General features: G+C 43.3%; 1 long non-coding RNA gene across 5 annotated transcripts in view; it reads left to right on the forward strand.

Annotated features, from left to right (window-relative positions):
* Positions 1-9,773: 9,773 nt before the first annotated feature.
* The window catches only part of LOC106803817 (uncharacterized), a 36,513-nt gene continuing 19,339 nt past the window's right edge, over positions 9,774-26,947 (forward strand). For 4 of the 5 annotated variants that reach the window (XR_015550725.1, XR_015550726.1, XR_015550729.1 and 1 more), the window contains exon 1: positions 9,774-26,936. This is a non-coding gene — a long non-coding RNA (uncharacterized LOC106803817). The remainder of the gene's footprint in view (positions 26,937-26,947) is intronic. The other variant, XR_015550727.1, reaches the window with a different exon arrangement.

Here is a 26,947-nt window from a genome sequence, read left to right on the forward strand (position 1 = left end):
GTCAGTAACTGAAAAATTATTGTATTTCTTTGGTGGTGTCATGATTCCTTGATTTTTTGTGTTTCTTGTGGTCTTGCTTTGATGTCTGTGCATTTTATGAAGCAGTTACCTCTTCTAGACTTTACAGACTGGTTTTGTTGGGGAAAGACTTTCACCAGCTGGTGCATGTCAGGCTTGGTGGAGTGTCACAGATCTGGTTCCAGGAAAGGTCCAGAGCCATAGTCTCCATGCAACTTTGTCATCTGAGGCCAGTTTCAGCAAAAATTGCAGGTGTTCTCAATGGCCAAGTTTGCAGGTATCCACAGGTATGGTGAGCACTATTGGGTCCTTGGTATTGAAGTCTGCTGGGGACCTCCTAATCTCTTTTTCTCCCATGGGGAATGTCATGGCCTGGGGAATTCCTCTTGGTGCTGGGTCCAGCTCGTGGGTGCCCTTGTGGTAGTGGTACTGATGTCTGATGTGCAAGTGTCCATGGAGCAACCTTGGAGCAAGAGTCCGGAGTGCAGGCATTCATGGAGAGATAGTGGCTCTGGGGTCCAGGGTGCTGGCTTACTCGCAGCAGAGGTGGCGTCGGTGCCTGAGACATGGGCACATCCTAAATGGCCATGGATCTGGGGTCTGGAGCACAGATGCTTGCAGAGAAACAGAAGCTCTAAGGACACTGACTAGCCCACATTGGTGATACTCTGGTGCCTGAGACATGGGCACACATGGGGCAGCTGCATAGCTGGGGACTGGAGCATAAGTGTGTGTGTAGTAGCCATGGAACAAGGGTCTGAAGTGCAGGTGCAGACAGAGCAGCCATGGCTTGGAGTATGGAGAATGCATGGGGCTGGTGGGGGGTGGCAGACCTGGTCCCAGGACAGCATGACAGCAACTCTTTCTAGGAGGTGTGCAGCAGCATCTCCCTTTCTGGGGAGTCTATGGTGGTGATGGTTGTTGGTTACCTCAGTGGTGAAAGATGCTGGTGTCCTCTGCAGAGCAGGCTGCTAGAATCTGCACTGATGAACACCATAGGGTCCTCCACTGTGAAAGCTTCAGGGAGTCCACAGCTTTCACAGGGGCTGTTGAGGTCCTCAGAGGCCAAGGCTGCCAGGGTCCTCTGCAGAGCAGGCCACCGAAGATCGTGATGGCACTTGCCACGTGACTGATTCTGATAGCCCCCACTCTTTTTCTTTCTTTCTAGCTGTCTCCAGAGATCTCAGCTAAGTTGATTTCCCCAGCAATTCTTTCTGTATGGTTATTCTCCATTGTTTGCTCCTCTGTGTTGGTGTAGGTTCTTAATTGGACTTTTGAGTCCTCTCAGGGCTATTTTCCTTCATGGATGGCTGTCTAATTGTTGTTTATGGGACAACGAAGGCTTGTATCTCCTACTTCACCATCTTGCTGATGTTGCCTCTGCATCCCCTATTTTAAAACCTCTTCGAACCAAAGTTTGCTCTAGCTTACTTGGTGATTTGCAGTGGATATAGTTGATCTTCATTTTTTGACAACATGCTGTGTCACTGCTCATCTCTCTCTACCTTGCTATCTGTTCCCTGACAAAGACATAAAATAGCACTACACTATTTTTGCTGTAGGAGTTTGAGGTACAGGACCTGAAAGAATACCATTGCTTGAAATAAGGAAAACAACTGCCTAGGAACCTTTGCATTTTGCATTAGAAAAATCTTCATGGAGATAAAAGGAAACTATGCTGTTCTCACACTGAACTTACTTGGAAGATAACAGTACCTAGGAATTTTTGTGGGAGAGAGGAAGGCTTCACTGGGCAGGGAGGAAGCACTTTTCTTAGGAAAACCATTTTTGAAGCAACTTTATGTAACCCTTGTTTTCTTTTACACTAAGTTGGCATACGAGCATACAGTACGTTAAATCTCAAAGGGTTGGAGGGTTAAATTAGGATGGCTGTGTCACATGTTACAAAATTTATTAGAGTATGGGAAAATCAGAAATTAACTCTGGTTTGGGCCTCTACAAAAGCATTCTTAGACAAGGTAGGATAGAGTTAGGCTTTAAAAAGATGGATTTGGCAGCTCTGAATTTAAGCTCTTACTTTGCCTTTTTTTCTTCCTGATTTAACATCCACAATAGGGCCTCATATGACAGTTTGGTGTGGTTGACACCCATGAGATAGGATAAATTTTTTAGAGACAATGTAAAGTAGTGCTTATATCATGGACTCTGGCATTAAGACCAGATTCAAATGTCAGTGCTTCCCATTCCTAGCTTTTGGGACCCTGGGATGGTCACCTCACATTCCTGAGATTGAGTTCTGCATCTGTATGATGAAGATGACTTATAATGCCTTTTGTAAGGATCAAATTAAACAAGATATTTAAAGCTTTTGGCATGGAATAAGTGCTCAATATATGGTGGTAGTCATTATCATTGCAGAGAAAAGAAGGCAACACAATCAAACAACTTGAAGTGATTCTGATGCTGCTGGTTTGCTGGACCCATCACTCTTTGAGAACCACTGACCTAGGAAAGCTCATTAGATTGGTAGCTATCAACCAGAAAAATAACTCTATGTGAAACAGTCAAATATCCCAATTTGAATAGGATTAATCTGAGAGGTGATGAGAAAGAAATATGGCTCTGAGTGGCAAGTATGGCTATTTTTTTTTTTTTTTTTTTTTACCCTCAATTGCCTATGGTACTTAGAATTGGGACCAGGTCAATTTCTGGTGGATTATCTTATTCAAGGTTTAGCTTATTTGTTGAATTCCTTTCTAAGAGGTGAGCTGCAGTCTCTTCTTATCTCATCCTTTTTGAAAGACCAAACTTTGATGTACTGCAGAATCACCTGGGTCTATACTTAGGTTCCTATTTTTTGGCTTAAAACATCGATAATTTATTATTTCTCATGATTCTGTAGGTTGGATGAGCTCAACCGGGCAGTTTTGATTTATATGGCATTGTCTGAGTCTCTCATGTAGCTTCTTTCAACTGGGAGCTTGACTAGGGCTGGAAAATCCAAGATAGCTTTAGTCACTGGTTTGGTAACTTAGCTGGGGTAGCTGGAATGGCTGGAAGCTGCTGGGCCTCTCTCTCTATCAAGGTAGTTAGACTTTTTATATGGTGGCTCAGGGTTCCAATTCCTCCATGACCTTCCTTATTGTTTCTCCAAAATTTTCTTTTCAAAAATTGTGATAAAATACACATAATGTGAAATTTACTATTTTAACCATTTTAAAGTGTGCAATTCAGTGACAGTACATTCAAAAATGTTGTGCAATTATCTCCACTGTCTAGTTCCAGAACAGTTTCAAGAACCCAAAATAAAACCTCTCCCATTAAGCAGCCACTCCCCATTCCCCCCTCCCTCCAGCCCCTGGTAACCACTAATCTCCCTTTGGATTCTATGGATTTGCTTTGTCTGGATATTTCATATAAATAGAATCATGCACTATGTGGCCTTTTTGTTTGTGGCTTCTTTGAATTAGCATAATGTTTTTGAGGTTCATCTACCTTGTAGCATGTTTTAGTACTTCATGTTTTATTATCAAATAATATTTCATTGTATGGCTATATCTCATTTTGTTTATCCATTCATCAGTTGATGGACATTCAGGCTGTTTCCACCTTGTGGCTATTGTGAATAATATTCCCAATTTCCTTTTCAAATTGTTCATTGCTAGTGTATAGAAATACAACTAATTTTGTGTTCTGCACTATTGCTGAATTCATTTACTAGCACTAATAGCATTTTTCTGAATGCTTTAAGAAAGCTTTTATATATATAAGATAATGTCATCTATGAATAGAAATAGATTTATGTCTACTCTTCCAATTTGGGTACCTTTTATATCTTTTTCTTGCCTAATTCCTCTAGTTAGAACTTCCAGAACAATGTTGAATAACAGTGGTAAAAGCAGGCATCCTTGTCTTGTTCTTGATCTTAGGGGGAAAGCTTTCAGAATTTCACCATTCAGTGTAATAATAACTGTGGGTTTTTTTTTTTTAATAAATGCCCTTTATCATCTTGAGGAAGTTCCTTTCTATTCCTAGTTTGCTGACTGTTTTTATGATGCTAACTTGTTGGATTTTATCAAATGCTGTTTCTGCATCAATTAAGATGATCATGTTGTTTCTTTCAGTCTATCAATGTGGTGTATTACATTGATTGATATTTAATATTTTGAAACACTCTTGCATTCCTGGGATAAATTCCAATTGGTCATGGTGTATAACCCTTTTAATATGCTGCTGGATTAAGTTTGCTAGTATGTTGTTGAGAATTTTTGCATCTATGTACATAAGGAATATTGGTCTCTAGCTTTCTTTTTGTGTGTGGTGTCTTTGTCTGGCTTTGGTGTTAGGGAATAAGTTAGGAGGTGTTTCCTACTCTATTAGTTTTTGAAAGAGTTTGAGAATAATTGGTATTAATTCTTCTTCAAACTTTTGGTAGATTTCTCTAGCGAAGCTATCTGGTCCTGGATTTTTCTTTGTTTAGAAGTTTTACGTTACTGATTTAATTTCCTTACTTGGTATAATTTTGTTCAGGTTTTCTATTTCTTCTTGAGCCAGATTTGGTAGTTTACGTGTTTCTTGGAATTTGTCTATTTCATCTAAGTTATCTAAGTTTCTGGCCTTCAAATGTTCATAATAATAACTTATTACTATGTGATAATAGTAATCACATTACTATGTGATAATAGTAATCACTTACTACAACCTTACAAAAATAAAAAAGGTAAGGTCCTTTTACTTCTGTAGGGTTGTAGTGCAGGCTGCCATTCCCACTGCAGCTGCCCAGCCGGGAAACAGAGAGAAGTAGTTGGGTGTATAAAAATGCCACAATGCTCTCTCACTGTATTTTAGCAGTCTTTTTTTTTTTTTTTCATTAAGCACTCCTCTGGTTGCTCTAAGTTGTTTTATGTTAGACTCAAGCATTCTGAAAAAGTTGATTCTGACAGTTTTTCCCAGCTTAGTGGTTGCTTCAGTGGATGGATATATCCTTGGAGCTCCCTCCTCCTTCATTCTCAGTGATGTCACCCACCACCCATATTTCATTTTGAATGTGAAAATTTTCAATCACGCAGCAAAGATGAAAGAATAGTACAGTGAAGCCTCACCACATAGGTTCTACCATTAAAATGCTGTTATACTTGTTTTCAATCATATAACTATTTGTCTACCAATCCCTTTATCAATCCATTAACTCATCTTATGCTTTGATACATTTCAAAATAAATTGCAGACTTCCATATACCCTCTGTCACTTCCACATGTATATCACTAACAGAATTCAATATTCCTTTATAGTATTGTAAATTCTGATATAAAGAATATATACAACGAAATACACAATTATTAAGTATACACTGACTGAGCTTTGACATGTGTAACTCCATATTCTTTTTTGATAAACATAAAAACCTATCCCAACATCCTGATATACCCTTGAAAGACACCATAAATGGTGTGTGTGTGCGGTGGGGCAGGATGAGAGAAATGCCCCAAATAGTCTGATGAAGTTCACAGGATTTTGAGTTAGTTAGAAGATCCTTACAAGGCATGTGGCCCAACTTTTCTTTCTGATGATTCTCTCCATAGCATCCCCACGAAATCCAGCATTGGCTTGCATACCTTCAGGGATTGACGTTTCACTAGTTCTGGAGGTATTCTGTTCCATCTTTGGAGCTCAGATTATTCAGACATCCTTATTTATATAGAGCTACAGACAACAAGGCCAATCTTTTCTTTCTCGCACTGCAGACAGTCCTTATGAGTTGTAAACAGCCCTTCCCCAAGTATTCTCGTCCCATAATATGTCCTAGTTCCTTTAGCTGCTTTGCAGTGATGATGGAGTTGAGGGCCCTCACCAGCCTAATTCCATTCTGACTGCTTCATCAAAGTGGCAGTTTGTCCTTGGCTTCGATGGCACTGCATCGAAGCCAAGGACAAACTCCCACTAAGGAGGACTTTTCAAATTAGAAGAAGTTAAGTACTTTTCTTGCACTCTTTCTTCTGATACTGAGCCTGTATGAATAAGACATTTTCCCCTTCAACTCAGACCTTAGTTGGGCTTGGTATAAGACCTTGGCTTCTTTCCAGCAGTCTGGCTCAGTGTTTCTTTGATAATTTCATGCTGCCATCTGGTGGCTAAATCAGGTAATTCCTACCTTTTTCTGAGCTAGTCAAGTAGGGGAGAGGAAGTATGTAGGTCAACAGAGTGATTAGCCTAGAAGCAGAATAACGGGAATCTTAAAAAGAGGACTTGATTCCTTCCCTCCATATAATTCCTGTTGTATGCCATGCATTTGGGAGCCCAAAGTAGAAGATGTGGACACAACGAGGGTATAGCCACAGGCAATATGCCTGAAACATCCCCATTTTGGTCCAACTCTGACTAGCTAATTGACTTTGAGCAAGTCATTTTTCCTTCTAGTGTCTCAGTTTCCACACCTGTAACCCCAACAGGTTTATAAAATGAAGCCAAGCAGTAGTGAAGGCAAAGCCAGGCTGTGAGGGGAAGAAAGTGAAGTGGAGGACTGAGGGTTGCTGGGGGTGGGGGGGAGGGTGGTAGGGTAGGGATAAGTCAAGCCTGAAGATGATAAATGGCAGAAGAGAGCAGGAATGCTCCAGGGCATGCAGGGCCCTAGGCAAATATTTTTGGGGAGTCCATTTCTATATAAGTGATCTGAGTAAAATACATTATAAAGTTCATGGGCTCATGTGAGGAGTAGTAATTTAGCAATGAAGATTTAGAATAATGAGTAGAGAATATATATTTGTTTATTGAACACACATATATTTGTTTATTGAACAGTTCATGTGAAAATTCTTCATAATGTCCATGTACCATCTCTTCCTTTTCAGGTCCAGAAACCAGATCTTCATGATCTTTGTTGTCAAATGCACCATACCTGGCTGATTTCATATCTCTCATTACGAGAGAAAGGTAGCAGCACTCACACTACTTCCAATGCGATGGCTCTCTGGAACCTGTTTACATTGAAATAATATAGATTTCTTGCCTTTGCAGTTCTTTTAGCCAAAGTGTCAGCAGTGGGCCTTGGTAATCTAGAGCCTGAAAATGTCTTGCGTCTGACGTGAGTGAGAGTCACCCAAAATCAGCATGTTATCACCATTTTGGTGGCCTAATCTCACCCGATCCCATGAAAGAAATTACTATGACAGCCAATGGGAGTGATTTGCTAGCCTGGCCACCCTCTTGGAACCATGGCCTGACTGCAGATCCCCGGCACAATCAGTTTATAACTTATCTTTTTACCTTTTAAGGTGTTTTTGTGAAACAAAAGTTTTTAATTTCAAAAAGTTAAATTTATCGATCTTTTTTTTTTTTTTTTTAAAGATTTTATTTATTTATTTTTCCCCCAAAGCCCCAGTACATAGTTGTCTGTCATAGCTGCACATCCTTCTAGTTGCTGTATGTGGGATGCGGCCTCAGCATGGCTGGAGGAGTGGTGCCTCGGTGCGCACCCGGGATCCGAACCCGGGCCGCCGGCAGCGGAGAGCACACACTTAACCGCTAAGCCACGGGGCCGGCCCCAAATTTATCGATCTTTTGTAGTCAATGATCTTTGAGTTTTGTTTAAGAAAATTTTCCCTAACTCAAAGTTTAAAAAGTATAGAACATCTCTACAATTGTAGAAAATTCTATTGGACAGAGCTGCATTGGACAGGCCTAGGTACCCTAATAATTGGTAGCCTGTGCTAAAGACACAATAATAGGTTAAATTCTATAGTGGAATCAGATTCCTATTAGTTCATGGCCTATAGGGAAGGAGTTTAAGACTGGTCCAGGTAGCCTGACAGCGTTGCTGTTGGTGATAGTTGGCTTGCTTTTTAGGTCCTGCTGGCTAGTCCAGGCTGATTCCAGGGTTAACAGAATACTACTTATAATCATTTTTTTTCTGATGACTGTGTGATATCAAAGTGGTTGTAGCTACTGCCTTTTACAGGAATGGTTGTTATTTTTCAAATATACCATGATCATTACAGTGATTTTAAACTCCACACAAATTCCACAATTCTCACTAGAGAGATCTGACATGCAAGGCAGTCTTGTTAACAGAGTTATTTCACTAAAGTGCAACCAAAGTTATCTGAGTCCAAGGACCTCTACTCTGGGATCCTCATGCTGTCACTAGCTTTTAAACTAAAAGCAAAGGAATCAACATCCCTCAATCTCAATTTACCAATCTATACAATGAAAGACTCCTTTTCCCCTATTTGTTTCACTAGAAACTTGTGAAAGCTTAAATTAGCGTAAAAACTTAAAGACATTCAGAATTACATATACATATATACATATATAAAATCAATCCCATTTCCTGCCCCAAAACTGGAGAGCATAGCAGGTCTTGTTTATAGGCTTTTGCTCCATAGTTTAATTTTTGGGTGTTCAGGAAGGCTCCTGTGGCAAATTATCTTCCAGACTGAAGTTCTATTATTAGATTCTTTTTGCATTAAGCACCGTCTTCTCAAGGGTACCACTTTTACAACACAATGTCTCTCATTTGGAATGACAAGGCAGATTACTTTTTTGTGGGAACCAAGAGCACTTAGAAGATGGAGTATGTCCTTTAAGGAAGAAAATTTTGCATACTTTATTATTTATCTAGAGACTGGAGGGCATGCTTACCTGATAGTATTTGGGTTAATAGTTATACCTTCCAGTTCAGTCAGTGGGAGGGCAATGTGTCCTTTGACTTTCTAGTAGTCATTGTGTGATACGTAAGTTTCTATTGTCTCCCCGGGAGGGGTTGTCTATTGTCATTCTGATAAACAATATAGGACAGTTTACGAGTTTAATTGCTTCTCATTGAAATAGCCAGGTTTCTGGGGGCAGCTATGGCTTTTATATGAGCTTTTTCCTACCAGTTACTGCCAGTGGGTGAACTTCACTACTGTGCTCTTATGATTGGTTCAATGTTGGGGTCATCAGATTCATGGAGAAAGTAAGAAAATACTAAAGATTAAGGATTCACAGTTTAAAAATTACAAACGGGTCACAAACAGTACTCCTTCTTGATTACTTAGGGCCCAAGTCAGCATTCTGTGAAATGCCTTCCTTTCCTTCCTCTCTTGCTCACCAATTGACTCATAAGCACTTCCAGTCTCCTATGATCAGGGGCCATACAAAGACAGAATACTGGAGTAGAAAATATACCGACTCAGAATCATGGTGTGTGACCTCATGCCCTTCATGTAACCTTTATGGGCGTCTCTTTCACAATCTACAAAACAAAGGACTAAATCTTAACTACCACATTAGATAATGAAAGGGAAAGTCCCTTGAAGAGGGTTCTAACCTTAATGTATTGCTGCTTCCTAGCTTCTTTGGTTCAAAAGTTTGGTAGGGGGGTTATACATTCTGGCAGAATGAGGTACTTGCATACTTTATCAACATATCAAAGCTGTACCATCCCATTCTTTCTATTTCAAAACCAAACTAAACTAAAACCTTTTTATTTGGTATGCTGTTTATGCAGGATTTTAGTATTAGTTACCTAATTGGATTCACTCAACGTCCCTATTCCATAGATGAGAACCCATTGAAAACTCATTGAAGTTGTAGCTCCTGGACTAAAAATGAAGACTATTTCCAGTCTAGTGTTCTTTCTAACATGTTGTTTTCTTGAAATCTCCCTTTTTCTTATTACTGAGTAAATTTTGAGCTGGGTAAACCACAAAGATGTCTGGCTTTCAATCTTCTAGGCCACTCCTCTTCTACTTCTCCGCCCCCAGTCCCCTCCCCCTCACTTCTTAAAGCGCTGCAATTTGCTGCTGCCGCCATATTTCTTCTTTTCCTGGGGCGGAAGCTTGCAAACACTTGATCTCTTTGTCCGTGTGGTTCTTTCTGGAACATTTTCTAGCCCCCGACCACTCCTTATGGCATATTTCTTTAAAAAAAAATGCACCAAAATTCCATAACACGTTTTTAAAGTTCTGAACTTTCTCCTAGTATTTTCTTGACACCTCCTCCCTGTTTTTCAGGTATTTGGGATATTTTTAGGCAATTTTCCATTTTAAAGGAATTTTTCTTTGGAATGATTTTTGGTTGACACCTCTGTTTTTTGTGGTTTAGTGTTCTTTTTTCTCCCTTTTTCTGTATTTTGCCCATCGGGGCTGTGGATACCTGGTTTTATTATTAATTTTTTTGCCCAACGGGGCCGTGGATACCTGTCTTTTAATTCTTTTCTTTTTTTGCCCATCGGGCCTGCGGATACCTGCTTTTAATTTTTTTCCCCTTAGCCCATCGGGGCCTCGGATACCTGCTTTTTTTCTTAAATTTATTTTTTGGCCCATCGGGGCCTCGGATACCTGCTTTTATTTATTTTTTTTCCCTTGCCCATCGGGGCCTCGGATACCTGCTTTTATTTATTTTTTTTCCCTTGTCCATCGGGGCCACGGATACCTGCTTAGATTTTTGTTTTTAATTGCCCATCGGGGCTTTTTATGGATGGAAAAGTGTTGGTTTTTGTGGTTCCTTGTACTATCTGGAATGTCTACAAATTTTTGCTGCTAATCATTTGGTGGTGTGTGAGTGAACCTGCAGCTTTAGCTGGGAGATGACTTGGCAGTTAGGCTAGGAGGTTCGTTGGGCTGGGGAGGAAAGATGGCGGCCACTTGAGATTTGCCGCCCAGCTCCGCTGACTGTTAGTTGTTTGTTCTAAGAATAAACTAGGGAGACAAGATGGATAGCGGGACAGGCAGAGGCAATTATATGCGTTGTATGAGCTAAATGTTTTGAATGAGCTTATTTGGGGCTTGTTAGGAGCTTCGCATGAATTATGGCATCGTGAGGTGGAAAAACAGGATGGTCCTGTGTCATATTACAAGGGGCTAGTCGAAAATGGGAGGGAGAAAACTTAGGCACAGGGTTCAAAATGGCGGTTTTGACTTTGTGGCATTGCTTAGCATGACTGTCGGCTTTGTTAGCGTGTCCAAAATGGCGGATCCAATTTTGCCGCAGTGTTCAAGTGGCGGGAAGGCCACATCATGGTGGTGTTTGTTCTAGTGCGCAGCATGGTGGTGGAAATATTCTGTTACATAGCAAAATATGGCGGCTGAAGTACTTGCCGCAGTGTAACATATAGCGGGCTTTTGTCTTTGCCGTGTGCATTTCCTGACAGGTTTTGCCGCAGGGACAATATGGCAGACCTTGTCATGCGCATATCATGGCAGTTTGTCATGTGGACGTCATGGCTGGGGGTTTTTGCCCGGGACATTCTTGGCGGGCTTTGCACCAGGTGGGCCTGCCGCATTGTTAAAGATGGCGGGTTTTGCAGTGTTTGCCGCAAAAAGTGGCAGAAAGGTGGCAAGGGCAGTGTTGGATTGCCGCATGACCCACCCAATCAGAAAGGGTGGTAGAATTGGGAACAACTAATTAGTGGATGATGGAATTAGGCTGTGAGTTAGTGTAGCACCTCAGTGTGGTCTTTATTCAGCCAGCCAACAGGAAGTAGAGAAGCCACGTTTCTAAGTCTGCTCCCAGTGGGTGGTACCCAAGGTCTTTCCAAGGACATTTACCCTTTCCATCTCCCTCCCCTCTCACTTGCTCCCTCCCCTCCAGCATTGACTCTTGCAGTGCTGGATATTTGGCTGTGTGGGCTGAACCTCACCCCATACTTCCGCGTTGCTGCCTTGGCCTGAGGCTAGTCTACTCCCCCCTGGCCTCTGCTCTTCTGCACTGTGGCCAGGGGCAATGCTCCATGCCTGCCAAGTGTGAATATGGCGGTGAGTCGTGGCAAAGACCAGAATGGATCGCAGATGATCGTTGGCCAACAGGTGGCAGAAGAGGAATCCCTGACTTCCTCAAGAGGAACACCTACCCCGTGGCTAATGCTGGGGTCGGATTTTGATTTCTATTTCTTGGATGTCAGTCATATATAGTTTGATTATGTGGTTTGCTAGTGTTCAACTTAAGCCTTAAGTGACTATTATGGAAATATATTTACAGGCTTTGTTTATTTGTAGAATTTTTTTCAATTACATTTAGTGAGTTTTCATTTTGGGATTCCTTAAAATTCCTTAAAGTTTTCAATTTCTTTTTTATAAATTGCTTCAACATTTTTTTGGCTTTAGATATTCAAAGTAAAATAATTTGGCATTTAAAACATTTTTACTAATTTGTTCACTTTGAAATTGACTTAATAAACTCCTTTTCTTTGGATTTTTGAAGTCTTATAGCACAGAAATAGTTAATTGAAAATTCAACTTTATGACCCTATGTAAATAGGAATATTTGAAGGTCCACTCTAGTCCAGGCCTTGCTTTGTTCCCATCCTTAATGCTGCACTAATTGACTTAATGACTTTCGTATCAGGCAAGAAACCTGAATTGCTGTGGACTTGTTTCCTCTATTCAAACTCACTATATTGGAGTATTAATGCCCACAATTTCAATTTTCTATGGTGCCCTGCCTCCAAGGCCCCCAGCCCTTTCTCCACCCCTCCCCCAGCCCTGCCCTAGCCACAGCCTCCCAGCCCCTGCCCCTGCCCCTGCCCCAGTCCTGCCCCTGCCCCTGCCCCGCCCCGGCCCCAGCCCCAGCCCCAGCCCCAGCCCCTGCCCCAGCCCCAGCCCCAGCCCCAGCTCCCCCTAGCCTTGCTTCTTCCTAAAGCCGCTACAATTTGCATTGATTCAGTGCTAAAAATAAGTTGGCTATTGCTCATCCATGAGACTGGGATACCCTATCTGCCTCTAGCATTGCTGATCTTCAGTGCTGACTACCTGAGTCATCATTTTCAATGAATGTACACAATCCCCTTTGTCCATTGTCCCATGTTAGAACAAAGAATCCATACACCCTTTGTGTTAATGTTAGGAAGTGTTAATTAATCGAGTTTCATATCAAGCAATTATTGTCCATAATTCAAGTTCATCATCATCTCAATCCTCTGCCCTTAAGAAAGGAGAAACCATTCCTCTGTCATTGCTGCAGTAGTCACAGTCCCAATTTTCTGGGCAGTGCTCATATACTGTGCTGACCACCTAAACTCTGCACTGAGTGAAATTCTAATTGTCCATAATTCTGCCCATTGGATTAAATCTCAGTCCAAAACCCTTTTGCATTCAGCAAGGGGCATAGAAAACCCAAGTCTTGTTCAACAGTAAACGTGCTCAGTCCCAATTGTCATAACCTTGTCCATTAAACAAAGGCACCCTACTTTTTTGCCCTGCTTCTGGAGAGTCCTGCTGTTCTTGGACAATTAAAATATCAAATTGTTGTTGTACGTTGTCTCGCTCATTAATCAACGATCCTCCATCCCCTTTGCATTGCTGCTAGGTAGTGCTGACTACCTGAGACCATGTTCCTTGAATTATTAATGAGTATAATCCCAATTGTCTATATCCCTGTTCATTACACAAGTCCTTGACAACTTCTTTGCACAATAGCAGAAGTGCTCATTCTCAAAGCCCTTTACTTTGGAATGTTAATGGATACAATCATTATTGTTCATGGACCTGCCTAACAGATGAGACCCACCCATGCTCTTTTCATTGCTCCTAGGTAGTACCTACCAACTTGCATAGTATATAAAATCCTCCTTGCCCATGGTCCCACCCATTAGGATATTCCTTACCTCTATGCCATTGCTTCTAAGGAGTTCTGATTACCCAAGGTCCCTTCTCTTAAAGTTGATGTGCATAAATGCATATATTCATGGTCCTGTGCAATAAAAAATGGAATCTCACCCCATGCCACCCTCTGTGGGATATTGCTCGAAAGTGCAGATTATTCAAGAACTCAGCTCTTGGACAGTTAATTTGCAGTTGCAGTTGTCCAGAAAGAGCCACTGTATCCCATTTGCATGCTATAATGTGGGCCCATCACTCAAGGACCCTTCTCTTGAATTGAAAATGTCCATAATTGCATTTGTCCCTGTCCTGTGAAGTAGCCACACCCACTCCCTTTGTATTCCAGCCAGGGACCTTTACTACTCAAGAACTCTGTACTAGGACAGTTTACATGCACAATCCTAATTGGTTAAAACTGAACCTTTGGTATGAAGAACCCTGCACCATCTTTACTTTACATCTGAAAGGTGCTAATTACCTAAGGCCCTTCTTCTGAAATTGTTCATGCGCAAAATTGATATCCCCAATGTCTCTTTTGTTAAACTGGATCCCATCCCCACTTAACTCCCTTTGCATTACTACAGAGGGCACTTGGAACAGTTAACGTGCTCAATTACAGCTGTGGTCCCTTCTGTTAGTCTAGGAGCCCATCCCCTCCACTTGCTTTGCATTATTGAGAGGGTACCTGGGACTGTTAATGGGCTTAATTGCAGCTAAAGTCCCTTCCCTTAGTCTAGGATCCCATCCACTCCTAAGCACTTTACATTACAACAGAGGATACAAGGGACTGCTAATGTGCTTAAATGCAGCTACAGTACCTTATGTTAATCCAGGATCTCATTCCCACCTAACTCCATTTGCATTACTGCAGAGGGTACTTGGGACTGTTAATGTGCTTCATTTGCATCTACAGTCCCTTTTGTTAGTCTAGGATCCCATTCCCACCTACTACCCTCACATTACCACAGAGAGTACAAAGGGCTGTTAAGTGCTTAAATGCAGATACTGTCCCTTATGTTAGTGTAGTGTTCCATCCTTTCCAACTCTCTTTGCATTACTACAGAGAGTACATGAGACAGTTAACTACTTAAATGCAGATACTGTCCCTTATGTTAGTGTAGGGTTCATCCTCTCCAACTATTTGCATTACAAGAGAGGGTACTTAGGACCTTTAAGGTGCTTAATTGCAGATATGGTCCTTTCCGTTTGTCTAGGATCTCATCCCCTCCAACCCCCTTGCATTACTGCAGAGGACACTTGGGATTGTTAGGGGCTTAATTGCAGCTACCGTCCCTTCTGTTGTCTAGGATCGCATGCCCTCCAACTCCCTTTGTATTACACAGGAGATACTTGGGACTGTTAATGGGCTTAATTGCACCTACAGTCCTTTCTGTTACTAGGATCTCATGCCTTCCAACTCCCTTTGTATACACAGAGGGGACTTGGGACTGTTAATGTGCTTAACTGCAACTACAGTCCCTTCTGTTAGTCTAAGATCCCATGACCTCCAGTTGCCTTGCATTACTGGGTGGTATTTATGACAGAAAAGTACTTAATTGCCACTGCTCCCTTCTGTTGTCTAGAGTCCCCTGCCCTCCAACTCCCTTTACATTACACAGGGGGTATTTGGAACAGAAAGGTGCTTAATTGCAGCTGTGGTCCCTTCTGTGAGTCTGGGATCCCGTGCCCTCCAATGCTCTTTGCATTACACCCAGAGTACTTGGGACTGTTAATGGGCTTAATTGCACCTACAGTCCCTTTCCCTTCTGTGAGTCTGGGATCCCATGCCCTTCAATGCTCTTTGCATTACACACGGGGTACTTGGGACTGTTAATGGGCTTAATTACACGTACAGTCCCTTCTGTTAGTCTAATATCCCATGTCCTCCAACTCCCTTTGCGTACAGCAGAGGGTACTTGGGATTGTAATTGTGCTTAATTGCATCTGTGGTCCTTTCTGTTAGTCTGGGGTCCCATGCCCTCCAATTCTCTTTGTATTACACACGGTATACTTGGACTGTTAATGGGCTTAATTGGCAGCTACAGTCCCTTCTTTTTGTCTAGGATTCCATCCCCTCCAACTCTTTTTGCATTACACAGGGGGTATTTGGGACTGTTAAAGTTCTCAATTGCAGCTACAGTTCCTTCTGTGCTTCTAGTGTCCAATGCTCTCCAACTCCCTTTGCATTACATAGGGGGTATTTGGGACAGAAAGGTGCTTAATTGCATCTGTGGTCCCTTCTGTTAGTCTGGGACCCCATGGCCTCCAACTTCCTTTGCATCACACAGGGGGTACTTGGGACTGTTAATGGGCTTAATAGCAGCCACAGTTCCTTCTGTTAGTTTAGGATCCCATGCCTTGCAACTCCCTTTGCATAAGCGGAGGGTACCTGGGACTCTTAATGTGCTTAATGACAGCTGTGGTCCCTTCTGTTTGTCTGGGATCCCATGCCCTCCAATGCCCTTTGCATTACACAGGTGGTTCTTGGGACTGTTAAAGTGCTCAATTGCAGCTACAGTTCCTTTGTTTCTAGGGTCCCATGGCATCCAACTCTCTTTGCATTACACAGTGGGTACTTGGGACTGTTCATGGGCTTAATTGCAGCCACAGTCCCTTTTGTTAGTCTAGGATCCCCTGCCTTCCAACTAACTCCCTTTGCATACAGTGGAGGGTACCTGGGATGGTTAATGTACCTAATTGCAGCTGTGGTCCCGTCTGTTTGTCTGGGATCCCATGCCCTCCAGTTCCCTCTGGGTTAGGCACAGGGTACTTGGGACTGTTAATGGGCTTAATTGCAGCCACAGTCCCTTCTGTTAGTAAGATCCCATGCCCCCCAACTCCTTTTGCATACAGCAGAGGGTACCTGGGAGTCCTAATGTGCTTAATTACAGTGTGGTCCGTTCTGTTTGTCTAGGATCCCATACCTTCCAACTCCCTTTGCATTACACATGGGGTATGTGGGACTGTTAATGTTATGGGACAGTTGCTGCTACAGTGCCTTCTGTTTGTCTGGGATCCTATGCCCTCTAACTCCCTTAGCATACAGCAGAGGGTACCTGGGACTTTTAATGTGTTTAACTGCAGATACAGTCCCTTCTGTTAGTCTAAGATCCCATACCCTTCAACTGCCTTGCATTACCAGGTGGTATTTATGACAGAAAAGAGCTTAATTGGATCTGTGGTCCCTTTTCTTAGTTTAGGATCCCATGTCCTCCAACTCCCTTTACATTACACCGGGGGTTCTTGGGACTATTAAAGTGCTCCATTGCAGCTATAGTTTCTTCTGTGCTTCTGGGATCCCATGCCCTCCAACTCCCTTTGCTTTACACGTGGAGTACTTGCGACTTTTAATGTCCTTGATTGTGGCCACAGTCCCTTCTGTTAGTACATTCTCATGCCCTCCAATCCCCTTTGCATACAGCAGAGGTTACCTGGGAGTCTTAATGGGCTTAATTGGATCTGTGGTCCCTTCTGTTACTCTAGGATCCCAGGCCCTCCAACTCCCTTTGCATTACACACTGGGTACATTGGAGTGTCAGTGGGCTTATTTGCCACTCTGGTCCCTTTTGTTAGCCTGGGATCCCATGCCCTCCAACTACCTTTGCATAAGCGGAGTGTACCTGGGACAGTTAATGTGCTTAACTGCAGCTACAGTCCCTTCTGTTAGTCTACGATCCCATGCTCTCCAACTCGCTTGCATTACCAGGTGGTATTTATGACAGAAAAGAGCTTAGTTACATCTGTGGTCCCTTCTGTTGTTCCAGGATCCCATGCCCTCCAACTCCCTTTGCATTACACAGGGGCTTCTTGGGACTGTTAAGTGCTCAATTGCAGCTACAGTTCCTTCTGTGTTTCTAGGGTCCCACGCCCTCCAACTCCATTTGCATTACACGGTGGGTATTTGGGACAAAAAGGTGCTTAATTGCATCTGTGGTCCCTTCTGTTAGTCTAGGATCTCAGGTGCTCCGATTCCCTTTGCATTACACACAGTGTAATAGGGACTGTTAATGGGCTTAATTGCAGCCACAGTTCCTTCTCTTAGTCTAGGATCCCATACCTTCCAACTCCCTTTGCATACAGCAGAGGGTACCTGGGACTTTTAATGTGCTTAATTATAGCTATGGTCCCTTCTATTTTTCTGGGATCCCATGCCCTCCAGCTCCCTTTGCGTTAGGCACAGGGTACTTGGGACTGTTAATGGGCTTAATCGCAGCCACAGTCCCTTCTGTTAGTAGGATCCCATGCCCTCCAACTCCCTTTGCATAAGCGGAGGGTACCTGGGACTCTTAATGTGCTTAATGACAGCTGTGGTCCCTTCTGTTTGTCTGGGATCCCATGCCCTCCAGCTCCCTTTGCGTTAGGCACAGGGTACGTGGGACTGTTAATGGGCTTAATTGTGCCACAGTCCCTTCTGTTAGTAAGATCCCATGCCCTCCAACTCCCTTTGCATAAGCGGAGTGTACCTGGGACTCCTAATGTGCTTAATTACAACTGAGGTCTCTCTGTCTGGGATCCCATGCCCTCCAACTCCCTTTCTCTTACACACGGGGTACTTGCGACTTTTAATGTGCTTAATTGTGGCCACAGTCCCTTCTGTTAGTAGGATCCCATGCCCTCCAACCCCCTTTGCATACAGCAGAGGGTACCTGGGGCTCTTAAAGGGCTTAATTGCATCTGTGGTCCCTTCTGTTAGTCTAGGATCCCAGGCCCTCCAACTCCCTTTGCATTACACAGTGGGTACATTGGAGTGTCAGTGGGCTTATTTGCCACTCCGGTCCCTTTTGTTAGCCTGGGATCCCATGCCCTCCAACTACCTTTGCATTACATATGGGGTACTTGGGACTGTTAATGTGCTTAACTGCAGCTACAGTCCCTTCTGTTAGTCTACGATCCCATGCTCTCCAACTCGCTTGCATTACCAGGTGGTATTTATGACAGAAAAAGAGCTTAGTTACATCTGTGGTCCCTTCTGTTGTTCTAGAATCCTATGCCCTCCAACTCCCTTTGCGTTACACAAGGGCTTCTTGGGACTGTTAAGTGCTCAATTGCAGCTACAGTTCCTTCTGTGTTTCTAGGGTTCCACGCCCTCCAACTCCATTTGCATTACACAGTGGGTATTTGGGACAAAAAGGTGCTTAATTGCATCTGTGGTCCCTTCTGTTAGTCTAGGATCTCAGGTGCTCCGATTCCCTTTGCATTACACACAGTGTAATTGGGACTGTTAATGGGCTTAATTGCAGCCACAGTTCCTTCTCTTAGTCTAGGATCCCATACCTTCCAACTCCCTTCCCATACAGCAGAGGGTATCTGGGACTCTTAATGTGCTTAATTATAGCTATGGTCCCTTCTGTTTTTCTGGGATCCCATGCCCTCCAGCTCCCTTTGCGTTAGGCACAGGGTACTTGGGACTGTTAATGGGCTTAATTGTGCCACAGTCCCTGCTGTTAGTAAGATCGCATGCCCTCCACTCCCTTTGCATAAGCGGAGTGTACCTGGGACTCTTAATGTGCTTAATTACAACTGAGGTCTCTCTGTCTGGAATCCCATGCCCTCCAACTCCCTTTCTCTTACACACGGGGTACTTGGGACTTTTAATGTGCTTAATTGTGGCCACAGTCCCTTCTGTTAGTAGGATCCCATGCCCTCCAACCCCCTTTGCATACAGCAGAGGGTACCTGGGGCTCTTAAAGGGCTTAATTGCATCTGTGGTCCCTTCTGTTAGTCTAGGATCCCAGGCCCTCCAACTCCCTTTGCATTACACAGTGGGTACATTGGAGTGTCAGTGGGCTTATTTGCCACTCCGGTCCCTTTTGTTAGCCTGGGATCCCATGCCCTCCAACTACCTTTGCATTACATATGGGGTACTTGGGACTGTTAATGTGCTTAACTGCAGCTACAGTCCCTTCTGTTAGTCTACGATCCCATGCTCTCCAACTCGCTTGCATTACCAGGTGGTATTTATGACAGAAAAGAGCTTAGTTACATCTGTGGTCCCTTCTGTTGTTCTAGGATCCCATGCCCTCCAACTCCCTTTGCATTACACAAGGGCTTCTTGGGACTGTTAAAGTGCTCAATTGCAGCTACAGTTCCTTCTGTGTTTCTAGGGTCCCATGCCCTCCAATTCCATTTGCATTACACAGTGGGTATTTGGGACAAAAAGGTGCTTAATTGCATTTGTGGTCCCTTCTGTTAGTCTAGGATCTCAGGTGCTCCGATTCCCTTTGCATTACACACAGTGTAATTGGGACTGTTAATGGGCTTAATTGCAGCCACAGTTCCTTCTCTTAGTCTAGGATCCCATACCTTCCAACTCCCTTTGCATACAGCAGAGGGTACCTGGGACTCTTAATGTGCTTAATTATAGCTATGGTCCCTTCTGTTTTTCTGGGATCCCATGCCCTCCAGCTCCCTTTGCGTTAGGCACAGGATACTTGGCACTCTTAATGGGCTTAATCGCAGCCACAGTCCCTTCTGTTAGTAGGATCCCATGCCCTCCAACTCCCTTTGCATAAGCGGAGGGTACCTGGGACTCTTAATGTGCTTAATGACAGCTGTGGTCCCTTCTGTTTGTCTGGGATCCCATGCCCTCCAACTCCCTTTGCATTACACACGGGGTACTTGGGACTGTTAATGGTCTTAATTGCAGCTACAGTCCCTTCTGTTAGTCTAGGATCCCATGTGCTCCAACTCTGTTTGCGTTACTGGGTGGTATTTGGGACAGAGAGGTGCTTAATTGCATCTATTGTCCCCTCTGTTAGCCTAGGAGCCCATGGCCTCCAACTTCCTTTGCATTACACACAGCATACTTGGAACTGTTAATGGGCTTAATTGCAGCCGCAGTCCCTTCTGTTAGTCGGATCCCGTGCCCTCCAACTCCCTTTGCATACACCGAAGGGTACCTGGGACTCTTAATGTGCTTAATTACAGCTGTGGTCCCTTCTGTTTGTCTAGGATCCCATGCCCTCCAACTCCTTTGCATTACACAGTGGGTATTTGGGACAGGAAGGTGCTTAATTGCGTCTGTGGTCCCTTCTGTTAGTCTGGGATCCCGTGGCCTCCAACTCTCTTTGCATTACACAGGGCATATTTAGGACTGTTAATGGGCTTAATTGTGCCACAGTCCCTTCTGTTAACCTAGGATCCCATGCCCTCCAAGTCCCTTTGTATTACTTGAGACTGTTAACTTGCTGTATTGGAGCCACAGTCCCTTCTGGGTGTTTGGTTTCCCATGTCCTCCTACTCTCTTTGGATTACAGCAGAAGGTACCTGAGACTGTTAATGGGCTTAATTGCAGCTGTGGTCTTTTCCATTACTCTAGTTTCCCATCCTCTCTTATTCCTTTTGCATTACCTGGGAGCACTTTTGGGACAGAAAGGTGCTTAATTGCATCTGTGGTCCCTTCTGTTAGTCTAGGATTCTATACCCTCCAACTCCCTTTGCATTACACACGGGGTACTTGCCACTTTTAATGTGCTTAATTATGGCCACAGTCTCTTCTGTTTGTAGAATCCCATGCCCTCCAACTCCCTTTGCATACAGCAGAGGGTACCTGGGACTCTTAATGTGCTTAATTGCATCTGTAGTCCCTTCTGTTAGTCTAGGATCCCATGCTGTCCAACTCCTTTGCATTACACACGGGGTAGTTGGGACTGTTAAAGTGCAGCTACAGTGCCTTCTTTGTGTCATTTTCCATGCCCTCCTACTCTGTTTAGATTACAGCAGAGGGTATTTTGGACTGTTAACCTGCTTAATTGCAGGTATAGTCACTTTTGTTGGTTTAGGGTTCCCGTGACCTTTGCTCCTTTTACATTACCTGGGCAGGTACTTGGACTGTAAAGGTCCTTAATTGCAGCTGTGATCCCTTCTGTTACTCTAGGATCCTATTCACTCCCTCTACATTACTTGGGAGGGTTTTGGGGACTCTTAAAGAGCTCAATTGCAGCTCTGGTCCCTTGTGTTACTCTGGGATCCCATGTTCTCCAACTCTTTTCACATTACCACAGATGGTACTTGCGACTATTAATGGGCTTAATTGCAGCTGTGGTCCTTTCTGATGGTCTGGGATCCCACACTCTCTAACTCCCTTTGTATTACAGCAGGGGGTACCTAGGATTGTTATGGGCTAGATTGCAGCTGTTGTCCCTTTTTAGTTTAGGATTCTTCACCGTCCTACTCCCTTTGCATTACAGTAGAGGGTATTGGAACTGTTAAATGCTCAATTGCAGCTGTTGTCCCTTCTGTGTGTCTAGTTTCCTATGACCTCCTACTACCTTTACATTACCTGGGAGTGTATTTGGGACTGCTAAAGTGCTTAACTGCAGTATGGTCCCTTCTGTTAATCTAGTTTCCCATCCCCTCCTATTTGCGTTATAGCAGAGGATACTTGGGACTGTTAAGGTGCTTTATTGCACCTGTGGTCCCTTCTGTTGGTCCAGGATCCCATCCCCTCCTACTCTCTTTGCATTACTATAGGGGGTACTTGTGACTGTTAATGTGCATCTCATCCTGTCACACCCTGTTAGTGTTACAGCAGAGGGTGCTGAACCCCAAGGCTCTTCTTTTGCACTGTTAATGTGCGTAATTGCATTTGTCCCTCTTCCTCTGCAGTAAAGACCTCACTCATTTCCCTTGTATTCATCAGCGGATGCCCTTTCCTTAAGACCTTTGTACTAGGATAGTTAAAATGAACCATGATAATTGACTAAAACTATGTCTTTCATTTAAGTCCCCTGTACTCTCTGTTTTACAAGAAGGTGTATTAATTACCTCAGTTACTTTTTTCTGGGGCTATTTATGTGCAAAATTCCAATGTTCATGGGCCCTCCCTTTAAACTAATATCCCACCCTATTACATTACAGTGGGGGATGCTAGGGACCCAAAGTCCTTCTCTTGGGACTCTTAAGGTGCCTGTGCCCTCCTGGTAAGCTAATATCCTGACTTCTTAGTATTATAGCAGGGGTACCGACCACCTCAAGCCTTTCTTTTGGACAGTTAATGTGCAAAATTGCACTAGGATTCCATCCCTGTCAAACCTCCTTTGCATCAGGGGTGCTGACCAACTATGGCTGCTTCTCCTGTACAGTTAAAAATATGCATAATTACAGTAATCCCTGCTCCCTTATATTAGAATAGGATCCCATTTCCTTGCCCCATTTACATTACTGCAGGAGCTTCTGACTAGCCAAGATTCATTTTCTTGGACTGTTAATGTGCATACTTAATTTGCTTCTCTACTTGTACATCAGGTAAGGACCCTCCTCATTCTATTTATATTCCAGCAGGAGGTGCCTACTACTCAAGACCTTACACACTACTGCAGTTAATGTGAACAATCTTAGTTGTTTTGTACACAGTCTCAGTTGTCCACAACTGTGCCTTTTAGATCAGGACACCTGCACTTATCGAAGCAGAGGTTACTGACTACCTTAAAACCCTGCTCTTGGGAATGTGGATATGTGTGATTACAGTCATGCATGGTCCTTTGAGTTAACTGGGGTCCTTGACTCTTTTCACACCCTCTTTGCTTTACTGCATGAGGTACTGTCCACTTCAGGCCCCTTTCTCAAACTGTTAATGTGCATAATGACAATTACATTAGGATCCTTCCCCTTCACACTCCTTTGAAGTACCACAGGAATTCTGACCTAAGGTCCAATTTCTTCGCCTGTTAATATTCATGATTATATTTATCTGGGTTCCTGTGCACTAGACAAGGACACCTCCTCTCCCCACTTTCTTTTTCTTCCAGCAGGGAGTGCCCCCTCCACAAGACCATTACACTTGGACAGTCAAGGTGCACAATTGTAATTGACCACAACCATGCACCTTAGACATTAATGAGCGTAATTGCACATGGCTCATCCTATTTGAATAAGATCCTACCCTCTCAGACCCCTTTTGCAGTTTAGCAAGGGTGCTGACCCCTAAGGCCTTTTTTCTTGGCCTGTTAATGTATGTTTGATTATATTTGTCTGAATTCCTGTACACTAGACAAGTGCACCCCACTGCTATCTTCCTTTCCCTTCCAGCAGGGAATGCCTCCTCCTTAAGACCGTTACATTTCGACAGTCAAGGTGCACAATTGTAATTGACCACAACCATGCACCTTAGATGTTAATGTGCATAACTGCACATGGCTCATCCCATTTGAATAAGATCCTACCCTTTCAGACCCCTTTTGTAGTACAGCAGGGACACTGATCACTAAGGCCTCTTTTAATGGCTTGTTATTGTGCATAATTGCATTTGTACACATTCCTGTACGCTAGATAAGGACACCCCTCTCCCCATTCCCTTTGCCTTTTAGCAGGGAGTGCACAATACTTTAAGATCCTTATATTTGTACAAGGTACACGGTTTTAATTGATTACACCATGTCTCTTGGGCATTAATGTATATAATTGCAATTTAGTTCAACCTACTCTGTTGCCCTTCATTTGCATTATACCAGGGTTGTTGACCCCTAAATCCCCCTCTCTTGATCTGTTAATGCGCATAATTGCATTTGTCCAGGTTCTTGTGCACTGGACAAGGACACGTCCCCCCACTTCCTATGCCTTCCAGTAGGTGGTGCCCACTGCTAAGACCTTTACATTTGAACAGTTAATGTGCAGAATTGTGGTTTTCTACAACTCTATCACTTCCAGGACTATTGTACCTCCTTTGTACTACTGCAGGGGATACTGTTTTCCCCCAAGGCCCCTTCTAGTGGACAGCTTATATACATCATTGAAACTGTCTGTTGTCTTCATCAGTAGGCTAAGATCATACCCCATCAGCTTCCCTTTGCAGTACAGCAGAGTGTGCTGATTAACCAAGGCCCTCTTCTTTTGGACTGTTAATATGTACAATTGCATTTTCTCCTGTTCTTTGCACTAGGTAAGGACCCCACCTACTTCCTTAGCATTTTCAGCAGGCAGTGCCCACTACTTAATGACTCTTTCACTTGGAAAGTTCATGTGCACAAATGCAGTTTTCTAAGCATGTCTTATACCAGAATCCCTGTACCCTCTTTGCTTTAGAGCAAGGAGATGCTATTCACCTAAGGCCCTTTCTTTTGGACTTTAATGTGCATAATTGCAGTTATCTATCTCTTCTGTTGGACTAAGATTGCATCCTTTCATACCCCCTTTGCATCAGGGTCATGTTAACCATCAATGAGCTCTTCTCTTGAGGTTATTAATGTCCATAATTGTATTTGTCTGTGGACCTGTGCAGTAGGAAAGGATGCTCTATGCCCCTAGCACTGCCTTTGGACTGCTGCTGAGGAGTGCTGACTATCATGACCTCAGCTCTTGGATGCTTGATGCACCAATAACAATTATCAGAAGTACTGATCATTAGATATGACCCCTGTACCCTCTTTGTATACATCAAGGGTACTGACTAAGGCCCATTTCTTAGACTGTTAATGTGAACTTTTGCACTTATCTATACCCCCTTCTGTTAGAGTAGGAGACCATACCCTTACACCCCCTTTACATTAATGCAGGGGCTGCTGACCACACAAAACTTTTGGGACTGTTAATGGGCACGTGGCAATAAGCACTGGAATTTTCCTTCCTGGCCTTGTTAGACAAGCACTCCCAGCCCCAATTTCCCATGGCATAATAAAGTATAAACATTGCAGTATGCCATGAACTTGTCCATCAAACAGCGACCTATACTCCCACTCCTTTTGCATTGCACCAGTGTATAAAATTCCGAGTAATCATGGTCTTACCCTTATCTTCCCTTGCCCCACCCCTTGCCTGCCCTTGGACCCTTCTTATGAACTATTAATGCTCACAATTTCAGCTGTCCATGTATCCAGCCATTAGATAAGACTGTACTCCCTCGCCCCTTCCATCCCACCCTGCCCTTTTTGCATTGTTGCTGGGGAATGTTGACTGGGCTAGGCCCTTTCTCTTGAATTTAAAACGTTAACAACCCCAGATCTCATTGGTTTACCCACTTTGTATTGCTGTAATGCCTCAGTTGCACTTTCCTTGGTCCCGCCCATAAGACATGGACCCCTCTACTTCCTTCTTTGCATTGCTTCTGAGTAGTGCTGACTTCCCAAAGCCCCTTCTGTGTTATTAATGAACACAGTACTCATTGTCCCATTTTTTAGCCCATCAGCCCAAGATCTCCCTACCACTTTGATGTTGTGTGTTTGTGCAGTGTTGACTACCAAAAGCAGGCTTGAACTAGGTGGATGGGCCTTCACTCCTTTTCCTGCATTTGTTAATGATCCCAGTTCCAATTATTGTCACATTCTGGGGACAGGAGCCATCTCTGCCCAGCTCTGTTACTGCTTTACTGGGCAAAATGCTCAAGGCAAGTCAGGCCCAAGGAGCTGGATTGCCACCCCTTTATTTTGGATTTTCTATATATATAAGTATCAGTTGAAAATTGTCTCCCCAGGAAGGAAGGTTAACACTCTCTCTGCATTCTTCCTTCCAGAGCAGATTGCCTGGCTAAGAATCTCTCCTCTTGTATATTGCTATTGTACAGTGTCAATTGCCAGGATGCAGCCAAAAATTTGCTGTTAATTTTTTATTTTTTAAGAAAGACATCTGGCTTACAAGGTGGAATTGATAACCTGGTCATTAAATTTTTGACGTCTAAAAACCCATTTATACCATGTACCTGATGACCAGTGTCTCTCATTTTACTAAGGGTGGTGGGTGTGTGGATGGACCACTGTGACTCTTGCTATTTTGGTATTACCAAAGGAGTTTTAGAGTAGAGCTCTTAAGACCAGTATCTTTGGGCTCTACCACCATTTTAAAACCATTTCTTGTTCGGGCTTTACCACCACTCGCTTTTAGAAAAACTACCTAAACTTTCTAATCCTTAAATTTCTTCATCTGGAGCACCAACCATCCCCTACTTATTTCAAGAAGATTGCTGTAAAAGGATGAAATGAGAGAACATATGCTGAGGTGCTTTTGAAAACCATAGATCACCTTATTTGATTAATCTATTATATAAAATGCACCTTGCTTAATTCTGCTAATTTAAAGTAGCCTGAAGCACCACACTGAAGTGAGGACTTAGAATGATGGGACCAGTTTCCCTGTTTTATATTAAAAGAAAAATAAGACAAGATCTAATTATTCTTCTGGACACAAATTTCAACAGTGAGATAGCTGCCTGGTAAAACTGAATAATATCCCAGCTTCTAGTGTACAGGGTGTTTCGTGGCAGAGAACTATTTAATATGGAACTGCTGAAGCAAATAACTAGTCATCACAACAGCAGTTCTTTGTAATCACTGAAAAAGGATGCTATTCCTCTGAGAAGGATGTCAAAAGATCGGCCCAGCTCAGGGTACAGTTTGTACTTCTAGCTCCTTGGACAGCTGTAAGAAGAGTCTCTGGCTCTTTAGAATACTGTAAGTACTAC

This window comes from Ceratotherium simum, chromosome X (assembly GCF_057802395.1).
Source record: "Ceratotherium simum simum isolate JZ-2026a chromosome X, ASM5780239v1, whole genome shotgun sequence".
Taxonomy (NCBI): Eukaryota; Metazoa; Chordata; class Mammalia; order Perissodactyla; family Rhinocerotidae; genus Ceratotherium; species Ceratotherium simum.